The following is a 26,723-nucleotide window of genomic DNA, read 5'->3' as shown; positions in this document are numbered from 1 at the left end:
CAGTAGGAAAATTATCTTAAGCAAATGCATTGAAAAAGGTAGTTGTTCATACTAATATCATAACAGATGGAGTATTTCTATTGTATATGTATATAAATTTATACATGAAAATTAAATAGTGGGCAGGTTGTTTCATTGTGAAGGTGAGGTCTCGGGGGGATGGAAAGCATATGCTGTTAAATGTTTTCGTGTGAAAAGAAGTGATATTACTAAAAGTTGAAAAGTACATTGTATTAATATTAAATATAGAAAGCATAGCTATAGTTGGTTTAACTGACACTACATTTTCTGTCCCTTCTGTTTTTCCTTTAAATAATAATTACAAGATGTGGATGGCAAAGATAGGAAGACTTCTTGAAGTGGTGCCAGTGGGGTCTTTGTAGAATGCCATCGCATGCCTTGTTGGTGGCTCCCAAATTGCTTCTAGGTCTGCCCTTGCTGGTGGAGTGCCTAAGCTTTGTTGTTTTTTTAGAAACTCTGTGCAAGGGGTCTACAGGGAATTTTTTGTAAATTTAAAGAGCAGTGTCCTTCTTTGGAAACATGCAGTAATTTTAGAATCCTCTGATATTATACTGTAAGACATAAGCCAACAGTGTACACACCCCTGTCCAGGAAGCTGAAAAAAAGTAACCCTGGGAATTTTAACCTCTATTTTCGGCCTCCATTAGGATGCTTTTATTTCTTCTGTATAAATACAAAAAAAGCACAGTCTGATCTCCTCACTTCAAAAAGACCCCTATACTAGGGCTTAAAAAAAAAAAAAAAAAAAAAAGAACAAATGCAAGTGGAAAGAGAACTGTTCAGATGGAGCGAACTTTTTATTTTTTAAAATTACTTTTGTGAAAGCAGATTATGGATAATGTGGGACATACATGATTTATGTTCCAAATGCATTTGTTTTGTTATTTGATTGTTTAAGGTCAAACAAGTAAGAGAAAGGCCATATGGACTTCTTTTTCTCTAACTCTTGGTTTAAGAGGCTCATTAGTAAAATGGAGAATTTATAGAAATGTGGAGGAATAAATGCATAAACAAATTAGTACTTAGTAATTCTTTGGTATTTCATATATTTTATTTTGATTATCCCTCAGTACCATAAAGAAAAAAATTATAAATCCCATTTTATGCATAGGGAAACAGACTTTGGAGTCTTGACTGGTCATCCATCCAACTAATAATATGTGTCAGGGCTGGCATAAGCAATGGATCTATAAATAACATAAAGAATGTGAATAATTACAAATTTGTTGCCTATATATATTACAAAGCAAACCAGTACATAATTATAGCCCATCACCAAGATATGTGTTATATGACTTGAAATTCACAATAACATACATTGAAATGTATGTATTTACATAGAATACAAGCAGGATATCTTCATTAAATATACAAAATAATGAAATATTATAAAATGTCGACTGTGTTAAAATTGCATCTGCCCATTAGTTACATTGAAAGATGAAGTCATAGGGCTTTTTCTTCTCTGAAATTATCACCACTGAGGCTTTTAATGGAACACACACATACACACACACACACAATACACATGTACAAATACATATAATCTGTGGAGATTATGAAAAGTACAATTATTGAAAGATATATTGAAGTAAATTATCAGTTTACCAACTGATTAAAGCTTAGTCCAATGTAAATTGCTTTGTGAAAGTGGGGGGGAAATCATCTATGAATATGATCTATTTCAGATCCGGGCAAACTTGAAAGAATTGAACCTTTCTCATTTCATTAGGCCCTCTGCTGCTTCCTGCCATCCCACCACCACCACACGTATAAGCTTGACTCCCACTCAGAGAAAAATCGTTAGAGCAGACCCCAAATTTTCTGTATAAATTGGTGCATTCACAGGAAACAGTGAGTTAACAGTGATCATACTTTAATCTGAAAAGTCCTGTTGATAAAGTAGTGTCAGATGTTGCTCAGAATCTCTAGGAATTTCCACCTTCCCAGGTTACTTTAGGGTGACACAGCAAAAGCAGAAATACTATAAACCTGTGATACTTGAATTTTCTGCAGTTAAGTGGAAGACTCGGAAGCAGAATGATACCTAAAATTGTCTACTCGTCTAATGAATCTCAGCATCGATTCCTTTGCTAGACTTAGAACATCACGTATTTCATGTCAATGAAATAGTTGACATTCTGGTGCCACTCTTATGGAGCAGTCCCTGAAGCACAATGTAAGAGTCACTTGTTCTTATAATGTTCCCTAGATCCCCATGTTGTAAATTTCATGGTCCTAAACCCCTATAGCAAATGTAAGGAAAGTCATGCAGAACAACATCAAATACCTTGTGGTTTTTCTGTGAGCACTGTTTTTTGTTTCTTTTTCTTTCCTGATACTTAATAATTTTAAGTGTTAGTGACTTAAGTGATTAGCTTCAACTTGGGAATAAGCTGATAATTGAAATCCAAGGATGGTATACATTTTAGAGTACACAGATCTTTAAATTAAAGGAAAATGTATGCAATAAGTCCTGGGTCTTTGGCATCTCATAGATGTTTAGTTTGTACTGAACCATTATTGGCTTTTGTATATGTTATATATTTTTTATACATATTGTATTTAATTCTAGAAGAAGTATTTCTAGTCATAAAGATCCAATAATATGATATAATTTTGACATTTTAAATGGCAGTGACTATATTTAGCATAATATTTATAATTTCCCTTTTCCCTTACATGTTCATATAAATCACCTTGCTAGGTATATTATTAAGTAAAATTTAAAATTATACCTATATTCACCTTAAAAATTAGATAACTGATGCCTTGTTAGGTATTTTATGTAAGAGACAAATTTAAACTAAAATATTTTGGGTGAATTTCCAAGTTAAATGATCTCATCAGTGAATGCCTAAAAATTATGTTTCAATAGTCACTCAAAGTATGAATGAATAAAACCTCAATTTTCTTTCAAGATAATAATTCTTAGGTTGTATTACCTAAACGAAACCTAAGAAGTAACATGTGGACTATGTAATACCTCACAATTTGGAAGGTATAGCCGTAGGTTTATAATTTTTATCTGTATGATGTAGTATGCAACTGAAAAACAGATGGATTTATCAACCAAAACTAATTTTTTATTCTCCAGACTCTCTAAGAATTCTTACATCTTCTTTAAGTTTATCACTACTGCCAAGTGGCATTTATAACCACTGATAGCCTACTCTAATTTGTAGCTGACTGAGAAATAACAAATAATGGTGAAAAGTTATAGTTAAAATAACGTCATTTTATTGGGATCCTTGTGAACAATGGATTTCATGATACAGTCTCCCGAATTAACTGGGAAAAAGAGATTTTTCAAAGTTGTAACTTAGATACCTTTGTTTGGGCTTTCACATCTAGGAAAAATTTGTACGGTGATAGATAATGTTGATACATATTCTTAGATAAAACTCCTTTTGCTAAAAGTAAAAATCAAACCAGTAGAAGAAAGAGAAGTTATCAGGACAACTACAGTTTTATAAATGGAACACAAGTTAAGTTTACTTTTTCTTGATGCTACATCATTGCTCTTCATTACAATGGCAACAATTTTGATCTGTTTTTGGCTTTTTTTTGTTGTTAAGAAGTAGTTTCAATGGTATTACAAGAAGTGAGGCAGTGCTCAAGACATTGTTACTTTACTATTTGGACAGAACTACCTAGCAGTTCATTACTAAGAAGTGACCAAAGCAAAGATAAACTTTTGATCCCTCACAGTTGGAGAAAATGAACTATGTGAATTAATGTCATGCTTAAAGATTTTATATAGGTTTGTGGCAGGGTGGGTGGGGGGAGGTGTGTGGGTATGTGTGTTTTCCCTTAGGGGGACTCTAGCAGTTGTGTTTGCTAGACCATACATGTTGGTGTAGAGTTCTGGAGGGATGACAGAATAGCAAATGTTGGGATTTTACCATATTTAGCATGGATTTTGACAGCATTCCTCAGCATATTGGAAATTAGGATGGATTCAACAAGACCTGGAGAATTAATAAGATTTAGGACTGCCAAATCAATAGTAATGGGCTGAAGAGTGTCGACTAGAGAGTTATCAGACTACTTGATGAAGAGTCAAGAAAGTGCATTGGGGTGTGAACAGATCTCAGCAGCGGGAAGACGTCCCAACAAAATATTAAAAGAGAATGTGGGCGCTCACCCAGTTCTGAGTGGGTTCATCACAGGACATGGGGCAGACCAAGTCCATACCATAGAATCTGCTAATATCCTCTCTTAGAATAGTTTGGGAAAAATAATAGCCATACAGTTTTTTTCCAGAACTGTCCAGAATTTTGCCCCCTACTTGAACCCTCTAAGGGTAGTAGTCTTTTCCTTCTTCATGGCGTGATACATGTATGCTTGAAAACATGAACCTATCCAGTTTTTCCAATGAGCTGTTCTCTGCATTTAGTTTTCTTAAGCACTTTTACCTAGCTTCTATGAGGAATACTTAATGCTTATATTAGCTTTCTTAAATGCAAAGAAACCTAGCAGATATCACACAGCCTTACTGATATTTTTGTGTCACTTCTTCCACTGCTGCCACAAACGAGGCTGTCCTATCAATTGGTCAGCATCAGCCTAGGAAATTTACCCATTGCCAACTGATGAAAATTGAATTTGATTTAATCATTAGGTAATGTTGCCAAAGTGGAGTTTTTGTAGGGGCATCAAAATTCCAGATATCTGAAAGGAGTAGGCACATCTTGAAACACAGAGAAGGAAAGAATTTTTAAAACACACATAAATACATCAACAATCAGCTTATGTAGTTCCGAGGGGGAAAAGTTAGAAATATTACTTGTTTATTCCAAAAATTTAAATCTAGCCATAGTTGTAAAGTCATAATACATTATTAAAGTAAACTCAAAGTATCTCCAGTTTGAGAAATTTGAAAGATACAGCCCTATTTTTTTTCAGCTGCCTTAATGTGTCTCACAAGAGATGGAAATCCAGGTGTTTTTGGTTTCCGTACCACTTTTCTTTGCACCTATTAAAATTCCAATTTTGCTGTGAGAGAAAGAAAAATGATTCCACTTCTAGGATTATTTAGCTAGCTATGTGATGCAGAGGCAATTTTCAGATTTGCATTCTTATCACTGCTTCTGTAAGCTCAATTATTTTAACAAGGTCTCTCCAATTTCCCCTAATGTTTTTCATAACTACCTCGAGCTTACATTTAACTCAAAACTCATTTTTGAAATAACTTATTTCTCCTAGACTTTTGGAGCTTTCAACATTACACTTCCTGTTTCTACATATTGAAGTTTGGTACAAAGATTTTCTTTCTCTTCCAATGTCTTTATTAAGCTGTAGTCAAGTCATTAATGTAACTTTTAGATTTATATTTAACAGGATCTTTTTAAATCGTGTTGACATATTGGCTACTTATTCTGCTTAGTAACCAAACATTAAAACGGAGAAGTTTCCATGATACAAGATAAGTAATTTCTAGAGATCTGCTTTACAACATAGTATCTGAAGTTAACAATATTGTAATGTATACTCAGAATTTTGTTACGTTGGTAGCTCCCATGTTGTGTTCCTACCAAAAAAGAAAAAAAAAAAAAATGAAAGAAAGCCTAAGGGTAAAGCTTTTCATTAGACAAAGAAATGGTATAGTTTTTTATTGTACTGAATTTTGTATTTGATGTTCAGGATTGTCAAAAATCAGATTATACATATTAATTGCAGATCATTTTGTAAGTCATTCATATATTCAGTGGTTTATTGAGCAGAAATGTATCTCAAACTTCTTTAAGAAACTATTAGGAATACTCTATATTAATCTGTTATATGCTGAATGGCATATGTTCTCAGAAAAGTAAAACCATCAAAACATGGCATCAAATCCTCTAAATGATGCATTAATGTTAAATTAGATAATTTTATATTAATTCATTAACTTTTAAGATATTTCAACGACAATGTTTATGTGTCATACTCATCTAACACTTAGCAAGTTTGTGTCCTTTCTTATAATTACTTTCTTCTCCCAAAAAGCTGTGCTGTGCTTTCTGAATTCAGCTGAACATGGTGTGAATTATGCATCTTTTACTGGGAACATCTCACTCTAATTAAAAATACCCATGTTGGTCCTAATATGAGTTACAAGTTACAAGTTACCAAAGATTTAAAGAAAGGTTTAGTGAGACAGATTGGCTTTCATTCTTAAACCTCATCCCAGTTTGATTTGTGTGAATCTGTGATTTGGCTGAGATTACAGTACATGGCTTCAGAAATTAAATTGTCTTTGGAGATTATTGCTACTGTGCATATGTAATTAAGTGTACTCATTATTGTCTATGAAGCCTTAAAAACCTGCAGTTTTGTGGGAAGAATATAAACCCAATGATTTCAAATCAATCAGTTGCAGAGAGTTCTGAGATGTTCCAACCATTAGTTTGTGAAAAACTTTAAGAAACACAACATTCCTGCAGTCAGCCTAGATGCATAAAGTAGTAAAAACTATGCCATATTAATTAAGCAGGCACTCATTAAGCACCTGCTGTGTATTTGCCACTGTGTACTCTAAGGTGGAAGAGAGTTGTGGGATGTTAGATTTGGAAAGAACTTTAGAGAAAGTCTTGATCCAATTTTCCTACTTTATTGTCGAGACCTAGAAAATACGAATGATTTAAGTTCTCACCTCTAAAATTAGCATCAGTACTCAAATTAGAACATACAAGAAAAAACACAATTAAAATGAGTGAACCTAAGAGCTCAGAATATGTGTTGAGTTGCCTAAAGATAGGAAAAGTGTAACCCTACAAAGTACACAGTGATGCCATAGGAAGGAAAGTCAAGGAATGATTAAATCTGATCTTATTGTTATATCTAGATCACAGTCCTGATTTTTTTTCAGAAATAATATCAATCACTTTTACTTATTCCATATGAAAGATGAATTCTCTATTGATTAAGGTTATCCACAGTGACAGAACCATGTGCTGAATTAATACTTTTATAATACTTTACATTTAATCATAGCATCAGCACCACTCTTACATGTGTATGCAACATATCTTTCTTCTAACGGTAATGCTAACTAATCTCATATGGCTTTGAAAGTCCCTTGAAATAACTTTGTGGCAATCTAAATACATAGGTTGGGACCAAACAAAAGCTCATGAGAAAGTTCTCTCTTCAATGGCATATGCAACAGTTTTAGCACTTGAACACTCTCTTCTAGACCTCAAATCATGAAGAACAGGAAGTATGTTTTGTCGATCTAAACAAATAAAATTCATAGATAATGCTAGCATACCAGATTTAAAACATGGCTTTCAACAAATTTCTATTGCTTTTTGAGACAATATCATAAACATTTATAAATAAAGAAATGGAGATTCATTAATATATCTGGTAGCAATCTAGAAATTAAGCACACTAACCCTATGTCAGCATACAGTTGACTTCGAATTTTGTAGATATTTTTTTCATGTTAAATTTAAGACAGTTTTATGCTAGCGTTATCATCAGTGTTCAATAGATTAGCATAGTTTGCCTTTCACCTACTGTTTTCCATCCTCTCCTTCCTTACAACATTAGTGCATGGAAACATTAGAGCATTTATCTTATATTTTCTGAGCTGTGATTCCCTTCCATTAGCCTCATTATTAGAGATGATTCTAATACTTTCTTCCTGAATGAACCCTAAGTTTGCTATTCATTGTTGTTGATTTTTTTTTTCTTATTTCTTACAGGGCTCTAAATATAATCTCAGGCATTCCTCCAAAATTGCCATGAAGTAACAAGGGAGTAGCTGTAGAGCTATTTTTATTTTTAAAGGATAAATTGTAGAATAGTAATACACTGTACCAGATTACACTTTTCTTAAACAAAAATCTAAGCCAAAAAGAAGACACAGACCTTACACTCACCATTCTATTCCATATATTTCATATATTACAATAGACTTTCTTATTAACATCAGGCATAGGTTCTGGGCTTTTAAATTTCTTCATAAGGTAGATAAGCTTATCAAAATACTAGCTATGAAATAGAAGGAAAAGGGAATATAGAAGCAAATTCTTTCTTGCTTCTAAAGTTAGGTCACAATAAATAATACTACAGTTAATTCACCTAAAATGCTCCATGTTCTTATATCTCCTTCCTGCATTAAGATACTAAGAAAGAAAAACCATGTCCAAATCATTTTAGAATCATTTAAAAAATATCCTTTACATAACTATATTTTCAAGTCAATATTTTATATATTTCAAGAAACTAGAGATAAGATTTAATATAATTACATCTCTATTCTATGAAGTCTTACTATAGAAACATTTTTGCTCCATTTAATGTAGTAGAAGTCATATAATCAATATTACACTTCATGTTTCTATCTAAATATGCTAATTAGTATCATACTATGTTCTAAGCCATGAAATAGTTTCTTGGCATATAGATATTAGTTGGTTAGCATTTAAAAGGTCCTGACACCCACCAATGCCCGTGTGTGGAGAGGGGGTATTTTGCCACCCATACAACAGGACCCCAGACACCAGCTACGTGTCCTACAACTCAACTTGATTTTGACACTTTCCACACGTTAAGGATTCAGTCCTGCAAGTCTGCTCCACCCCCCCCCCCACCCTCCACCACACCCCCCACCATGCCCCCACACCCTTGTCATTTTACATGCAATTGCACGCTTAGATTGTCACCTGTAATTCTGATTGACTAGAAATCAGAGGTTTCCATGATCCCCTTCTTAGGTTTAATTGCCTTGCTAGAGAGGCTCACAGAACTTAGACAAACTTTTTTTTTTTAAGATTTTTTTATTTATTTGACAGATCACAAGTAGGCAGAGAGGCAGGCGGAGAGTGAGAGAGGAGGAAGCAGGCTCCCTGCTGAGCAGAGAGTCTGATGTGGGGCTCCATCCCAGGACCCTGGGATCATGACCTGAGCTGAAGGCAGAGGCTTTAACCCACTGAGCTACCCAGGTGCCCCTAGACAAACATTCTACTTACTAGACCATTGGTTTATGATAAAAGCATGTAATGCATGAATGGAGAGGTAGAAGAAATGCATAGGACAAGGTCTGCAGAAAGAGCACAGGGCAGCCATGCCCTCTCCAGGCATGCCACTATTGCCATATCTTCCTGTGATCGGCAACCCGGACGCTCTCTCTGAGCCCCTTTATTTTGTTTTGTTCTGTTTTGTTTTGTTTTTATGGATGCTTCAGTATAAAGGAATGATTGATTAAATCATTGACCACTGGTTGTTAAACTGAATCTCCAGCCCCTCCCCCTACCCTGGAGGGTAGGAGTGGGGAGTGGGCTGAAACTGAATGTTTCAGTCCTCTAATCACATGGTCAGTTCTGACAACCAGCCTCAGTCCTTGGGTGCTTTCCAAAAGTCACCCCATTAACATAGCAAAAAATAACTTTATTATTCTCAACACTTAGGAAATTCGTAGGGTTTTGGGAGTGGTGAGCCAGGAACCTTGGACAAAAACCAAATAAATATATACAAGAAATATATTTTGGTCATCTGAATGACCAAATGTACATTTTTTTCTTGTAAATAACAATATCACAGCATTAAATATTAAAGTGCATGTGTTAGTGTAGGGTTTGCAAATAGAAAAGTAAGAAAATCATGCTTTAGATTAATAAGAAAAATACTGAAATTATTTTTCAATATTTTTAATTTGAATTAAATTAAAATTCAATTTAATTGAATTTTAATTGATTTTTAATTTTAGAAATTAAAAATCTTTAAGTCAAACTGTCTGAGTGGTTCTGTTCCACTTTGAGCTCCTTTGTCAGTTGGTACCACTTAAAAGATAATAAACAATGAATAATTTTAGAACTGAATATGTTCCAGGCACTAGAGATAGACACAACTTGAGTAGGTAACTGACATCTAACAGTAAGAAGTGTAATAATGAATTATATAGTGGTAACAGGGGTGTTACAAAGGGAAGAGGGATCATATCTGCAGGGAAGAATTAAAGAAATATTCACAAAGGAAAAGTCATTTTAGTAAGGTCTGGTAGAATGAATATGGCACTGCCTGGTGTTCAAGATTGGAGAGTATCCAAGGACTCACAGATGCAAAACCTGTAAATGTGAGAATTTGGTAGTCTTTCTGGTTCAGTGTTTGTGTGTGTGTGTGTGTGTGTGTGTGTGTGTGTGAAGCTTATCTACTATGCAGCCAGTGCACAGCCATGTGGGCAGCAAATTACAAAAGGACTTTTACTTTATCCTGTCAAAGACAGGGACTGGCTAAAGAATTTCGAGTCAAGAAGTAACAATGTGGCTGTGCTTTGGAAAATTGATTGAAGTGGTTTGAAATTGAAAGCAGAAAAGCCAATTAAGAGTTTATTGTAATGGCTTAAAAGGAAGAAAATGAGAATGAAGATGTAGTAACGGAGAAACACGCAGCCCTTAGAAAGGAGAAGCGAAGGGCTAGAATGACTGATGGCAAATGGAAGTTGGCGGGAGGACGGTGATCGCTCTCTCTAACCTGGTAGATAGATTCAGAGTAGGACAAGACAAAGAATGCAAGAACAGTAATTTTGTTGAAGAGGAGTTCTTTTTTTTTTTTTTTTTTTGAGATTTTATTTATTTATTTGAGAGAGGGTAAGAGAGAGAGAGAGAGAGCATGCAGGAGCAGGATGTGGAGCAGAGGGACAAGGAGAAGCCGACTCTCCCCAGAGCATAAAGCCTGATACGGGGCTCCATCCGGGTCTCTGGGATCATGACCTGAGCCCAAAGCAGACACTCAACCGACTGAGCCACTCTGGTGCCCTGAGGAGTTCACTTTTTAATACATTAAGGCGAAAGAATCTATGGAGGTGTTTGGAACCCTGCAACAAAATACTTTGTGAATGAATGAAGGATTGTTCAGTGCGCCTATGTTGCTGTGCTTGGAACCCATGTCCAAAATGCATTGTTTGAGAGTACGTCCTAACTTTCGGTGATGTCATTTCCATTCATGTGTTCATTAGTAAATTCATTCATCAGATATTTGTAGGTTTTACTAGGTAGTAGACACATGGATGCATCATTAAAGACCACAGTCCAGCCTTCCAATCTTTTAATTTAGCAGGGAATACTGTAGAAGTATATTAACAATCAGAGTATTGTGTGGTAAGTACAGACTGACTGAATTAAAAAATAGCAGTTGATTGTTAAATTTGCATTTGTGCAATTATTGGGACAAACACTTAGATAATTATTACATAGTTGTCTTTCTAGCCATGGTTTTCGTGTGTACATCATTAGAATATTTGCTAGAAAAATTAATGATTTTAAACATAATTTTCCTAAGGTCTTTATTTTTGTGATCTTAATAAGCCTTTCATATTGAACATTTTATTGTGCTCCACGTTTTATATTTAAATATGTTCTGTTGTTTGTATTCTATTATGAAAACTATAATAATGTATTTATACTTTAAATCAAAAATTATCTCAGAAATGGAGATTCCACATGTGAGGGTATATGACTTTGTGCCTAGCAGAGATGCATATCCACACTCTTATTTTCTATGTTTTTTACTTTCCTTTCTAGTTCCTTTATGTATGCTAGCTAATGTTCTGGTTATGTCCAACACACTTGTTCTTCCATACTTCATTATGAAGTCTTTGAAAGAAGAAACCAAATTTAGGATGTCTTTCTGTTCTCATCGATTCCAGTTATTACCAATCATTGACACAATAAGCATTTATTGAGTACCCAAAATATGGCATTCAGGAGATGCTGAGATACATAAAATATGCCTTAAGTGCATTACAGAAACTCAGAAGAGGTGACATTTATAGTAACGAGAAAATATGAGCAGGAAATTGCTCAAAAATGCCTATAAAAAGTGGGTAATGATATTATAGGTAGAGAGAATAAATTTAAAGATTCATAGGCTTTAAATGATGAGTATGTTGGAGGCAGTAGATGGTTCTGTGTGGCCGGAGAGCTGCACACAGAAGAAAGTCATGTAGGCTAAAACAGGTAGACTATGTCAGATTGTGAAAGGTTTGTTGTGTCTTACCAAGAAATTTAAGGGATTTTTTGGAATTTGTTTCTTTGTTAAACACTGAGAGATGCCAATTATTTTAATCAGGAGAGTGATATGGACACATAATTTTAAAGGGTGCCTCTTTTCATAAGACAGGATGGACGGGGTCCCCGGGTGGTTCAGTTGATTAAGCCTCTGACTTCAGCTCAGATCATGATCCTGGGGTCTTGGGATCGACCCCCATGTGGAGTCAAGTCAAGTCAAGCAGCCTTGCGTTTCGCTGGGCTCCCTCAGGAGGAGTCTGCTTCTCTGTCCCTTCCCCTGCTCCTGAACCCTCTCTCATACATGCACTCCCTCTCTCTGAAATAAAGTCTTAAAAAAAAAAAAATGAACTGAAGAGAACAGATGCTGAATGTGTTAGCACATAGTTATTTTAGTGCTAAATAGAGTTATTAAACTCTGTTCATGTGTGTGTTGTGTGTGTGCACATGTTTGTGTGTGATTTCTAAAAAAAAATGCACATTGAAAAAAAATGCACATTGAATATGTATGTTTTTTAGGGAGGCATAAAGATACAGAACTTTTTTTTTTTTTAAGATTTTATTTATTTATTTGACAGAGAGAGATCACAAGTAGGCAGAGAGGCAGGCAGAGAGAGAGGAAGGGAAGCAGGCTCCCCGCTGAGCAAAGAACCCTATGCTGGGCTTGATCCCAGGAAGCCTGGGCCATGACCAGAGCCAAAGGCAGAGGCTTTAACCTACTGAGCCACCCCGGCGCCTCAGAAAACTTGTTAGTATTTCAAAGTAGAATCAACCATTTGAAAATAGCACCCTAGGCTTGGAGATTAACATCGAGGCAGTCATGTTGACATGTGCTTCCATGTGTGGTCGACCTTTGGTCATAAAGAATCCCAGTACTCACAGTAGGAAAAGAAAGCTGACATCAACAAGAAGGCAGGAGAGTAATAGTTCAATTACCAGTGAAATTAGGAACCCTGGTTTTCAAAGTTTTTCTTAATTGTACAAATTGATTTCTTTAAAGACACGAGTTTGATAAATAACATGGTTGGGCTCACATAGAAACTTACAAATGAAAGTGTCTCTGGGCACGTTCTACTTTCTTAAGTTACTATATTATTAAACTATCATTTGTATATAAATTTAAATATTTATATTGAGTTTACATATGTATATTTTTATATGACTATCAATGGATACGTTAAATGTGTAATCCTTTGATTGGGAAAGATGACTCAGAACACTTGTGTGCTGATGAGGCCTACTCTTCTTTTGAGCTGCCTGAGCAGAGCACTCTGATAAATTGAACATAACCTTTTTAGTGTAGCTCAATGATAAATGTTTCATTACTTTATGACAGAGTAGAATAGAAAAATGATATTTGTTTTATACTTTGATCCTGGACATCTGGCCAAAATGAAAACAAAAACAAAACAAAAAATAGAAAGAAAGAAAAAGTAGAAATTTCTGTCTTAACTCCAAAAAATTCAAAAGGAAAAGGGATTACATATAGTATTTGGATTAATCTGCTTCTTAAAATGACTCATTCAATTACAACAATATGCATAAATGTGCATACACATCCATGTATATATATATAGATATGGAAGTAAAATAAAAAATAATTGATAGTATATTATGGTAGGGGAGATATACTTTATTTGGTCTCCAAACTGGAGAATTAGACCTCTTTGAGGAAGTTGTACAAGATAATGATCATCAGAATAGAGAATAGAGATTCAGTATTTAATTTTTTGTTCAATATTTATTCAGTTTGTTCTTTCACATGCTTTGCAAATATGTAGAGAGCTTATTTGTTTATTTTCTCTCTTGCTCACAAGAATGTGAACTGCAAGAAAGCAGTGACATGGTTCACCTGGATTATACCTTGTACTACTAACTATGCCTACACAGCAATAGGCCTTCAATAAACATTGATCAGTGGGTGAGTGCCAATTTCTGAACTGTGTGTTAGGTTCTGACCAAAACAAGTATAGCCTACTATATTAACATCCAGCTGAGAGGGTGGTGGAGCTAGGATAAAAAAATTAAATACTTGGTCAATAAATATTTAATGATAATTGTGTGGGACAATAGGAAGAAAAAAGGACTTTTTTTTTCAGATGTGAAAGTGTTACTCTTTTTTGATAATAAAACTTCCACATTGCCATAAAATATGCAGTCTACAAGGCTCGCCAAATTACTTAAATTTAGGCTCAAAAGTTAAGGAAAATGTAGTTTAAGAACATCTGGAAGTGTTTATTCTAGAATTCAGGGTGTGAATTTGCATATAGTTACTAATGGTCTTTTGTTAGCATAAAAGGCCTTTAGAGATTACAGGTAGTATTTTTTTTTCATTTTATTTCATTTTATTTCTTTTCAGTGTTCCAAAATTCATTGTTGATGCACCACACCCAATGCTCCATGCAATATGTGCCCTCCTTAATATTCACCACCAGACTCACCCAACCCCTAGCTCCCCTCCCCTCCAAAACCCTCAGTTTTGTTTCTCAGAATCCACAGTGTCTTATGATTTGTTTCCCGCTCCGATTTCCCCCAACTCACTTAAAGGAGCTGCATTAAACCTTTAAGATGCAGATGTCCCAACATGAGTTTTCAGACACAGCTCTAGGAGGAAACCTTAGTGATTACTAAATTCAGAATATGTTTGTAAAAGTTTTCATTTCCCCATTTATTTAAAATGCTTCTTCTACAAACTAGTTAATGTTTAGAATTATCTCTCTCTTCTTGCATCAAGAGTTACTTTCCTAAAACTAAATGGGATTCACTGTTTCAAGACTACAGACAAAATTTTGTTTGCTAAAATCAATCCCAATTGCGGCAACTAAAGAAATTTATAAGTTAATAAAATTATAGGAAATAATAAATTCTTTTTTTTTAAGATTATTTATTTATTTATTTGTCAGAGAGAGAGAAAGCGAGCACAGGCAGACTGAATGGCAGGCAGAGGGAGAAGCAGGCTTCCTGCTGAGCAAGGAGCCCGATGTGGGACTTGAACCCAGGATGCTGGGATCACGACCCAATCCGAAGGCAGCCGCTTAACCAACTGAGCCACCCAGGGGTCCCGGGAAATAATAAATTCTAATATGAGGCACATAATATACTTTTTGACACCTTTGTAGCCTTTGTTGTATTTACTCAACCCTGTTTCATCATGAAGGAGTGGGAAGATATGCAAGCTCAGGTTTTTGAAAGAAGTATACAGAGATAATCACTCTCCCTATAGAAGGAGACTTCTTTTAGAAAGTTAAAAACATCTTTAAAAAAAAAACAGAGAACAAAAAAACAACCTTGCCCCAGATCATTTGAAAGTTTGCAGAATTTATTTTTAATTAAGTTATATGTAAAACTTTGTGAAAATATCTATTCCATAATCTGATTACCTTCCCACTGAGTCCTTTCTGTTTTAGTGCAGTTTGAAATCATGCCACAGTGCGTGTGTCACTCATTCCACAGATTTGGTGTTGTCTCCCATCTTACTGAGCAACTACTATGGTCTATAACACATACCTACCAAGACATATATTTTGATTTCACTCAGTTACTTCCTATAATTATTCCAGCTACTACAGCCATTGGAATTTATTTGTATTTTATGATGTGATGTCATGGCGTTCCCAACTGGTCTTGGTGGTGCATCTTTCAGTGGTTCAGTCTCTGTTGATGGACCTTCCACTGCTTACTTATACAGCTCTTGTGAGGCGTTATAAAAGGACTTCCTAAGTACTTAGATAGCCAAATTCATTATTAGTTTTTTACTCAACGGTCAATAATACTTACTGAATATTTACTTTTTGCTATACTGTCTTACCTCGTTTAATCTTTAAACCACCCTATTGGGTAGATACTAGTATCATTCTCACATTATAAGTGAGGAACTTGGTGGTTATGAAGTAATTTGGCAATAGCCATTTAGCTGGTAAATAGGAAGACTGGGAAGCAAACCAGGATTTTCTGTTTCAAACATAAGCATGCTTAAGCTTGTACTATGAATAGATGGATATGTTGAATTACAGCTTCAGGAGGAGACAATTTATCTTAAATAATAAATGAGTGAATAAGTGAGTGAATTAGTACATAAAATGTCTCTCAACCCTAAAGAAAGGCAGGAATATTATCAAGAAATGGGGGAAATTTCTAATCTATAGGTTGCTTATCTTTGATATTCACATTTTGGTTCTTAGCTTCAAAATAGGAAAATAACAAGTTTATGTATGAGAAGCATAGGCATATTAACAGCCCTTTCATTTCCCTCAAGTATTAGGAGTCTAAAAACACATTCAAGGGCCATATGGGTGACTCAATCCGTTAAGCCTCCAACTCTTGATTTTAATTCCGGTCAGGATCTCAGGGTTCTGAGATGGAGCCCTACATTGGGTTCCATGATTCTCTCTATCTCCTTTTGCCCCTCATGCCCCTGCTCGCTCAAAAAAATAAAAATAAATAAACAAAAAATATACATTCAAATTTGTTTTTGTGGTATGCTCTTTATCATATAAATTATGTGAATTAATAGATGATTTATCAATAAGTATATGTTTGATATTTGTGAAACTCAGCTTTCAGTACTTTTTAACATATTTTTTTTTTTATCTCACTAAAGTCATCTGGGAAATGCCATAAAAATATCTCACTATAAATTATTCAATTGGTTACTTATTTGCCCTGTCTTAATTCAGTTATGAATCCCCTTAACCTAGCTAATGGACAGCTACTGTAATCTACTGTCATGGAAATAAAATAATATTATGTGGTAAGAAGAAACTACAAGATAATGAAAATATAACTAACTTATTATGTATTTATACCCATGCATACTTTCTGATTCAGAACCTTAATGTGAATTTTCCTTGCCATTTCAAAATTCAGTTACATCTCCCATGAGTTTATTCTGATGTTGTTTTTGTGAAAATACAAAATTTAATGAATTTAAAGGAGATCTCTTTTGCTTTCCCCTATAGAAAATGGAGGATTTTTGGCAAATAAAAGGAGGACACATATCTTTTTTCTGGTCATTTTGTATTTTCTTATCTTGCACTCCTGCTTTCTCAAGTCCTTTCTGACAATGAATGAGCTATATTCTGAGTTCTGGCATTTGCAGTGATTTGATAAAAACTTCTACACTGTCCTTAAACAGGCCACTCTAGATGTCAAATAACCAATTCTTTGTTGGCAATGAAGGAAGTTCTTCCTGCTTTTATCCATACAATGGGGAGTTTTACAGAGTTGGATGAATTTCTGATTTTATTTTTATTTTTATTTATTTATTTATTTAAAGATTTTATTTATTTATTTGACAGATCATAAGTAAGCAGAGAGGCAGGCAGAGAGAGAGAAGGGAAGAAGCAGGCTCCCTGCTAAGCAGAGAGCCCCGTGCCTGGCTGGATCCTAGGACCCTGGGATCATGACCTGAGCCAAAGGCAAAGGCTTTAAACCACTGAGCCACCCAGGCGCCCCAGAATTTCTGATTTTAGAAAAATGTGGCAAATTCTTGCTGATTATGCTGCAAATTCATCCAGGCTCCATGTTGTTTATTCATGATTTAAATGCAGCATATACTACGATGTACTTTACATCTATAGATTATTTGGTGGAATGCTCCATTAATTTCACCATTTAGAAGTATTTTTTTATTTGTTCCTTTGTTTTGCTGTAAATAAAACAAGATCTATACAGGGAGTATATTGATGGCACTCTAGAACATAGACTGGCTGGGAACCCAGCTCCCCATTCATTAGTATGGGAAACTTGAGCAAGTTGCTTATACTTTTTAATGTGTCAATTCCTTCCTCTATAAAATTAGGATCATGAAACACCTACTCTAGATGGATGTTTTAAGGGCAAAATGAGTCTTTATTTTAAATACTTAGAAAAGTCCCTTGCACATTAAAAAAATAAAATCAGTAAGCATTAGCTAACATTACTATTTTTAATATACCATTTTTTCTTTTTATCAAACTCAAACACAAAGCTGATGAAATAAGCAAAAGGCACAAGAAACTATGCTTATGTGCTCATATCAAACTGATGGATGAGTTCCATTTTAGAATGTGAAAAATGATAGAACAATTATGCAGGTGCAGAGAAATTAATATATGTAGATATTTGGGTATTTCATTATTTTTATGCTACTGTTTCTAAATAAAGCAGGATGCTTTCAACACCTCAGAAAGGATTTTTAAAATGGATTATAGACTATCAATGTTGTTAACTATTTAAAATCTACATACAAATGTAACTGAAATTGAACTGAGAAATGAAACAGGCTTGATCTGAAGATAAAAATAACAAGAAAATTAAGTTAAAAATAACCTTAAAATATTGCATTGCATGACTTTTGTTCTTCATCATTTTTTTAAGATCTCAGAACAGTGTCATTTTCCTGCATTTTAGCTTTTTACACTATTGAAGTTTAATAGCCAGGACAGCTTGAAACATTTAAGAAAACAACATTTTAAGATTTAAATTTTAATCATATCTTATTGAACTTCCTCACATTTATTAGTAGAAATAAATAGTAACATTAACACAATTAATATTATTTTAATTCTCATTTAGTCATTTTATGATTGTAACTTATAATGAAAAAGGATCAAGGTAAGGCCCTTTTCATTTTTATCCTTTAAGAAATATTCTGTTTTTAATGGTTCTAAACTTTTGGTAGTTTTCAAAATTACTTTTTTCCTTGGCCTGGGGTACTGGGTGTGTTTTTCCTAAGGAAGAAAGAGAGAAAGAAAAAGAAAGAGACAGAGACAGAGAAGAGGGAAGGAGAGGAAAGGAAAGGAAGAAAAGTTGAGAGAGAGGGAGAAGGTAGTGTGTAGTTAGGAAAGGGATTAGAAAGGCATTTTGGTAGCATTTATCATGTTAGCAGAAACAATCAGATCAGTGTTTTTGCTTTGTTTTAGCTTTCATAACACCACAAGTAACTGAAGAAATTAACAATGAGTATAACAGATTACCTATGCTTATAATTTATCTTCTAACACAGCATGTAAGTATTTGTCATGCTAAAAGAAAAAGGCCACCATAATAAATTCTCTTGTAGCTCTTCTGAAGTAAGTGAAAAAAATCTGAAGAATTCTCTAAAGTCACCATGAAGCGTTGGCTGCGCATTGAAGTGCAATATTCTGTGTCCCAAGAGTTGAATATTCAGATGACTGCACCACCCAGGGACCCCTAAGTTTTTGTCGTTGTTTTCTTTTTAAGTAAAATCTTTGCCCAAAATTGGTGGAGCTTGAACTCACAACAAGAGTTATGTGCTCTACTGACTGAGCCAGCCAGGCACCCCAGTTCTAAGATTGCAAAATACCCTAATTTTACCCCTTTCTCTCTAGCCATAGCTTCCCTCCTTTTTCATTTGTCCTTTTAAAATTTCCTTGTGTCCCATCCTTCTGCTCTGCTTTCATTATTTTTTTAATCCCATTAATCACCTCCTCTATGGAAGCAGGGATGTTGTGAAGACCTCCTTCCACATGCTCATTTTACCTTTTTGTTCTTTCTGTTGTTTTAACATTTTGTATATCAACCCCCCTCCACCTGCAGTGCCACTGAACGTAAGTTGATATTACTCATTATCTCCAATGTCTACAGCAGTAGTATCAGTAGAATGTAAAATAAGCAAGTGAACATCAGAAGCCACTCTTTATCCTCCATCAAATTAAAACAATAATAAAACAGTCACACCTTAAAATACCACAGAAATGCAAATAGCCACGTATGGGATCATCTTTTAAATGTTCCTAACTTGAAGCCAATGATCAGCTCCTTTTGTGGCATATGAAAGCTTATATTTAGGATTGTCAAGTGTAAGTCATTAAGCAATAAGCCACATATATTTTGTTTGTGCTTATAAATCAATGATAACATTTGTGAAACAGGATTGAGAGTACTAATTATGTCAAGTAAGAAAAAGTAGGTAGATCTGGCTGACATTAGTTGGAAGGTTCTTTATTAAATGTAAGAAACCCAAATACAGTTAGCTTTTCATTTAATCAAGTCGTGTTTCCAGTATAAATGAATGGCTATTGAAGTCTTTATATCCCGTACTTTTCTTAAATGCTTCGCTGAATGTTTAATACTCTGGCATCCCAGTTTGGAGCTTCTTTTAAAGGAGTCTTTCATAAAACTTGGGACTGAAACCTGCTCTAGATGACCACATGAAGAGCTGTACAAAAGAGAAACAGATTATAAAAGCTCACTGTTACTTGGTTGCTTAAAATTTCTCTCTTCCTCTTTCTTTAAAAAAAAAAAATGGCATTAATCAATGGCCTACTTTAGTTTCTAGAGCCTAAATGGTTGAAAATTTTACATAAAGGCTCATACAAAATCATTTTATTAAGTGAAAAGGGAACTAGACAATCTTTCGAAATTAAGCAAACAAAAATTTAGCCAAGATAATAAAGACAGCTTTTTAACACATTCAGAATTACTTTACTTCACATACTATTTTAAATTATGTAAATCAATATGCTCACCCAGAGTTGCTGTGAATAGTCTTCAGTGTTTTGGCTACCTTCTAGAATCAGTCTTTATGATAAGCATTCCCTACAGTGTCCTCTGTCCATTGGAAGTGCATGGGGCTGGAGGAAGGGAGACCTGGGTCCTACCCTGTTTGAACCACTTCTGTATATTAATTCTGATGTGTTAAGACAGTTGACGCTCAGCAGGATTACATTATCTGGAAAGGAAATTCATAATTTGTTCGGTGACTTTTTCATTAGTTTATTGCAAGAAATAAATGAAACATTATCTGTTTCTAAAAAAGAGATTGCAACTACAGATTAATTGATGTAATTGTATTCAAATGAAACTTTACTACTTGGCTGGGTCCCATTAAGGTTTAGTTTCTTTCTACACCTGCAGATGGTTACTGTCAATCGCCAGAAGAAATGGATGATAAAACATAGACAGATTCTTGGAAATTCTGCCCCATTTGTTGAAAAGCAACCCAAGTCTTAATGAAACCAACAGACAGTTTCCAAGAAAGTGTTTTAGGACCTTTGCCATATGGCACAGTTTGAAGGGTAAGAAAAATACAAGAAAAAAAATTTGTGGGAAGAATCTAAGTATTATTTTTTTTTCCAAAATATAGTCCACTGATGATATAAATTCTGACTCTCTGAAATTTAACTGATTATATTACAATTATTCTTTTGTTTTAATCAACACAGATATTTCAACTAACCAATTCCATCTATAATAACAATGATACTGGATTCAGTAGAATTAGCTATTTACATTAATAAAAATACATTATTGTTGCCAAACTACTACTTCATTTCATGCATCTCCAGACAATCTCTGAGGGCCATTTTCCAAAACATCTTTTGGCACTTTAGATCTTAACAACTTGTGAGTAAGTTTAAAAATGTTTATTTTAAAATGCCATGTAAATATAATCATTTTTTAGTTTATGTAAATGAATTATAATCAGAATTTTGTCTGCTGCAGTGTAGTGGTGGGAGAAACTAGGTTCTTGAGATAATACACTTTTTTAACATTTGAAGTCATTTTTATTTTGTTTTCTGTTACAACGTATAGCTCTTTAAAAGGAACATGGATCAACCTAAGTTTAGAAGAAGAAACAGGGGGTTTCATATCTTATGAGCATCAAAAGAGGTAAAAGAGCATGACAGTTTAGCCTAAAGAATAATATATTCAAGCATCAAAATAGAAATTTTGAAGTATTTGAACAGATGCCATTTTGAAGAAACATAGGTCAACTAGTGTCCTTACAGAGAGATGATAATTGTTCCTGACTTGGAGGATGCATTTTCAGGAGTAAAAATTACCTTTTGAGAGCATGTAAACCAGCCATTCAACAACAGTCGATAAAACCATATTTTCCATATCTAGCGTTTATGCTAAGGGTCTTGGCCCCATAATTATTGTGTAAGGGTATTCCACTCTGGAAACTTGTCTTCGGATAGGGACAAGAGTATGTGTCTCACTTCATCTTAAAATTCGCACAGGTACTTGGGTCACCAGTAGCTTTAATTTATTTGCATCACCCCCAGGACCCAACATGGTAAAATATCACGAGTCTTCCTGGTATGTAAGTTCTTTAGGCATAAGATGTTAATCGGTGCTGCAGTAAATAAAGAAAAACTAGATTCTCCCTCTACCCTAACTCTGTCCTCCAGAATAGAATAACATTTTGGTTTAGGAATCTATTTTCCAAGGTGGATGTGACAATCACCAGAGGTGGACTGTGCCAAGTTTCTGTCAGGTGACACTCCTCCTCCACTGAGAAGGTCAAGGCTGAGGGAGTAGAATTAGTTTTAAGAAGTAATCCAAGAGGACAACAGTGTTGCTGTTACTCTGCCAAGAGAACAGTCGATAAAAAGGTGCAAAATGCAACAAAACCTTTAATTCAGAGAAGCAAAGCCGTACTCCAAGGAAGCATCATCAGCGTCACCAGCAGCAGCAACAGTAGCAGCCACCACCACCACCAGGACCCGCAAATGGATAACAAGCCAGCAGCCAAAATGAACACTTGACTATTAATCTGAAGAATTTTAGGAAACCAGGAGAGAAGACCTTTACCCGACACAACCAGCAATTTGTGGGCAGTCCTCCTCCTGACCTCACTGAGAATGAGAAGAGGAAACTCTTTGAGAAATATGGGATGGCCAGTGGAGTCTTCATTCCTAAGAAGAAGGGCTTTGGCTCTATCCGCTGGCAAACAGGAACACTAGGGGAGATCTCGCACGCAGAGCTGGTCAATGTGCCGCTCCATGGAAAGCGGCTGAGTGTGTGCTTTGCCTGCCACAGTGCACCCAGTGCAGTCCAAAACCTTCCTTGGTGTGTTTCCAACGAACTGCTGGAGGAAGCCTTTTCCATGTTTGGCCAGGTGGAAAGGGCTGTCATCACTGTGGATGATCGAGAAAGGCCCCCAGGGGAAGGAACTTGAATTCTCAGGGAAGCCAGCTGCTCGGAAAGCTCTGGACAGGTGCAGTGAAGGCTCCTTCCTGCTGACCGTATTTACTCAGCCTGTGACTGTGGAGCCCATGGACCAGCTGGATGATGAAGACGGACTTCCCGAGAAGCTGGTGATAAAGAGTAAGCCATTTCACACGGAGTGAGAGCAGCCACCCAAATCTGCACAGCCTGGCTCCTCGGAGTATGAGTATGCCACGTGCTGGAAGGCACTCACTGAGACGGAGAAGCAGCAGCAGGACCAAGCAGACCGCAGCTTCAAGGGACTTGTGAGAAGCTGGAGGCTGCCCGCCATGACACCAGCTCATGCTCATGAGACAGGATTTGATGTAGCATCAAGAACTTTGGAGGATGGAAGCGCTGCACAACCAAGAAAGGCAAAAACGGAAGCAACTGGAGCTCAGACGGGAGGAGGAGCGCAGGCGCTGTGAGGAGGAGATGCGGCGGCAACAGCAAGAAATGAGGCAATTACAGCGGGAAGGATTCAAGGGAACGTGCCCTGATGCAAGAGAACAGGAGATGCAGATGGGCCGGGTGGCAATGGGAGGTGCTGTGGGCATCAACAACAGAGTCACTGCCCCTGCTCCAGTGCCAGCTGGCACAGCTCCTCCAGGACCTGTCACCATTATGCCAGATGGAACCTTGCGATTGACCCCACCAACAACTGAATGCTTTGGCCCAGCTGCTACAGTGGAAGAAATTGGGGCAATTAGTGGAACCCCGCCTCACCCCCACCCTGTGTTCAACCATGCAGCTCCTGGAGCTGAATTTGCTCCAGACGAACATCTCTGATACTAACAAAAATCTCCATGTCTAGTTTCCCATAAACCCTTAAAAGAAGGACCCTAGCCTAGCCTGAATTCTGCCATGGAAAAGTGTTAGAGGTTTCTCCCAATAGTTGGGTCTTCCTTGCCCACACTACTCTGAGGGAGTTTGGGGGAGGCTGAGGGTGAGGGAGGGGCGGTATTTAACAAATCAGTTCTGTGTGGTTTATCATTTAGCAAGTTGATTCTGTGTGGTGCATTCCTAAAGTCTCCCTTGATTGTTGAGGGCCTGGGGGTGTGGGTGGGGAGGAACTATGGCAAAATGGATCCAGTTAGAGCTCCCATTAATCTTGATCATTCCATTCTTTACTCATCCTGTTGTATTTGCTTTCTTGTTCTTATACCCTGGAAACCCAGAGACACTGCCGCATACACCACAAAACCAAACCTCCCCCAGTGACCTTAGTCTCGTTCCATTCACTCACAGGTGGGAATCCAGGCAAATGTCCACAGAGGTCACAGACAAGATACATATGGTTCTATTATATCCCATGTATTACACCTTATGTCCTAAGGAAGACATTTTCTCTTAGAGATTTTCATTTGGATTATACCTTTAAAAGAATCTCATGTTAAGTTGCCTCCAACTTTTTTCTTGGGTAAGGACAACCCAGGAATGGCCCTTTTGTGTCTTTGATGTTGCTGTTCACAGGTTTCTTGATAGACCTAGTACAATCTTGGGAGCAAGGTTACTATGTGCTGAAGGTTGGACAGTTGCTCTTACCCTTGCCTATCCTAGGTAGTTATGTTGTGCATTTTTTTCCCCCCACTAGTGTACCATGTTTGATTTGTCCCTGATGTCTTTGGAGTTTTTCTGAGAAATGTAGCAGTAATGCAGTAAACTTATTAAAATACATTTTAAGCCTTAAAAAAAGGGGGTGGTGGTGAGTGATCCACATGGGAGGCATATTAATGACCCTGATAGCAAGACTTGGTTTTCTGTGGCTTTTTTTTTTTTTTCCTTTTAATTTACTTCTTTCTTCCCTTCATAGGCAGCAATAGTACAGGAATTGCCATTTCATAGTAAAACTTCCCTCAAGTTACTGCATTAGAAGCACAGTTTAATTACTACATTCATATTAATCATGAGTTTTGTTTTATTTGGCTCAAATACTTAATCAAATTTAGGGAAGCACAAAGAAGTAATAACACAACTAATATTGCAAAGAAGTAAACATATCATAATATAAAAACTCAAAACTATATATCCTACTTATTTTTTTATATCCTAGTTATTTTTTGCTTAACCCTATTATTTAAGGTGGTATATAGTTACAGGTTGTTTCATTTTTTTGTTCCCCTTCTCATTTATTTGTCATGAGAAGTGCTCAATCAGAAGCCATCACACCTCTTATTAAGAATATTACATAATTTATGTAAGGAGAGGATGGGAAACTATATTGAATAATTGCTATAGACGTTTCCTGATCTGAGAGCCTGTGATTCTGTGAATAATCACCCTGCTTTCCCACTATCATCTCCTAGATTTGAGATTCCCCCAAATTGTCCATATTGTCTTCTGTGATGAAAGTGCCACCTCCTTTTGTTTGTTTGTTCCTTGCAGTCATATATGGCTTAATTTGAGCTCTTTCCAAGTCCCTTGACACATTCTATCTTTGAAGGCTGGTTCCATATGTGGTAGAAATTTATTTCTTTTCTTATAGCTTATCAACATAGAAATATAATTAGTGGCAATAATATTAACATTAGAAATGGGTAATTACACAAACCATTTGGATTCTAAGTTTTGATCAAGCTAACAAAAATCAAAAATCCTCCTTCATAGATAGTTATTCTAGGTCTCCTTAAATTGAGTACTTTTCTGATACAGTAAGTTGTACTAATGGTAGATGGCTGGCAGGATGAGGGGGAAAAAGTGTAGAGATACATTCAGTGCATAAGTATCAGCTAGGATACTTGTTAAAATCTCCAACTGGTGGCAGGAGTGGGATTGACAAGGGTGTATAGATCTATATGTATGTATGAATGAATATATGCGTGTATAAATAACATACAGTGTTATATTAGTCTCAGGTGTCCAATATAATGATTTACAAATTCTTTATATTTTTCAAAGTTCAATCAAGATAAGTGTATTCTTAAGCCCCTTTCTCTATTTCACCAATCCCCCCACCTCCTTTTCTTCTGGCAACCACCTGTTTGTTTTCTATGTTTAAGAGTCTGGTTTTTTGTTTGTCTCTTTGTTTTCTTTCTGAAATTCCACATATGAGTGAAATTATATGGTATTTGTCTTCCTCTGACTGACTTATTCCACTTAGCATTATACTTTCTAGGTCCATCCATGTTGTTGCAAATGGAAAGATTTCATTCTTTTTTTCTTTTTTGTGTTTGAGTAATATCCCATTGTATCTGTATATCACTCTTTATGCATTTATCTATGGATGGACACTAGGTTGCTTCCATATCTTGGCTATTGTAAGTAATTCAACAATAAACATAGGGATGCATATATCTTTTCAAATTAGTGTTTTCAATTTCTTTGGGTAAATACCCAGTAGTGGGATTACTAGATCATATGGTATTTCTATTTTTTAATATTTAGAGGAGTCTCCATACTGTTTTCCACAGTGGCTATACCAACTTGCATTCCTACCAGTAGTGCACAAGGGTTCCTTTTTTTCCACATCCTCACCAACACTTATTATTTCTTGTGTTTTTTTTTTTTTTTTTTAGAATTTTTATTTATTTGACAGAGATCACAAGTAGGCAGAAAAGCAGGCAGAGAGAGGAAGGGAAGCAGGCTCCCTGCTGAGGAGAGAGCCCGACGCGGGGCTCGATCCCAGGACCCCAAGATCATGACCTGAGCCGAAGGCAGTGGCTTAACCCACTGAGCCACCCAGGTGCCCCTATTTCTTGTGTTTTTTTATTTTAACCATTCTGACAGGTGTGAAGTGATATCTCACTCTTGTTTTGAATGATGTTGAGC

General features: G+C 35.8%; 1 protein-coding gene and 1 pseudogene across 2 annotated transcripts in view; both read left to right on the top strand.

Moving 5' to 3' along the window:
• KCND2 (potassium voltage-gated channel subfamily D member 2) overlaps window positions 1-26,723 on the top strand; it is a 488,767-nt gene that overhangs the window by 47,289 nt on the left and 414,755 nt on the right. The window lies entirely within an intron of this gene.
• LOC309845791 (non-POU domain-containing octamer-binding protein pseudogene) lies at window positions 15,623-23,790 on the top strand (annotated as a pseudogene). The gene is made up of 2 exons: window positions 15,623-15,710; window positions 22,361-23,790. The product of its transcript is annotated as a non-POU domain-containing octamer-binding protein pseudogene (transcript).

The sequence above is a fragment of the Mustela nivalis genome, assembly GCF_964662115.1.
Source record: "Mustela nivalis genome assembly, chromosome: 12".
In the NCBI taxonomy this organism is placed as follows: Eukaryota; Metazoa; Chordata; class Mammalia; order Carnivora; family Mustelidae; genus Mustela; species Mustela nivalis.
This window is presented reverse-complemented; position numbering and strand designations above follow the sequence as displayed.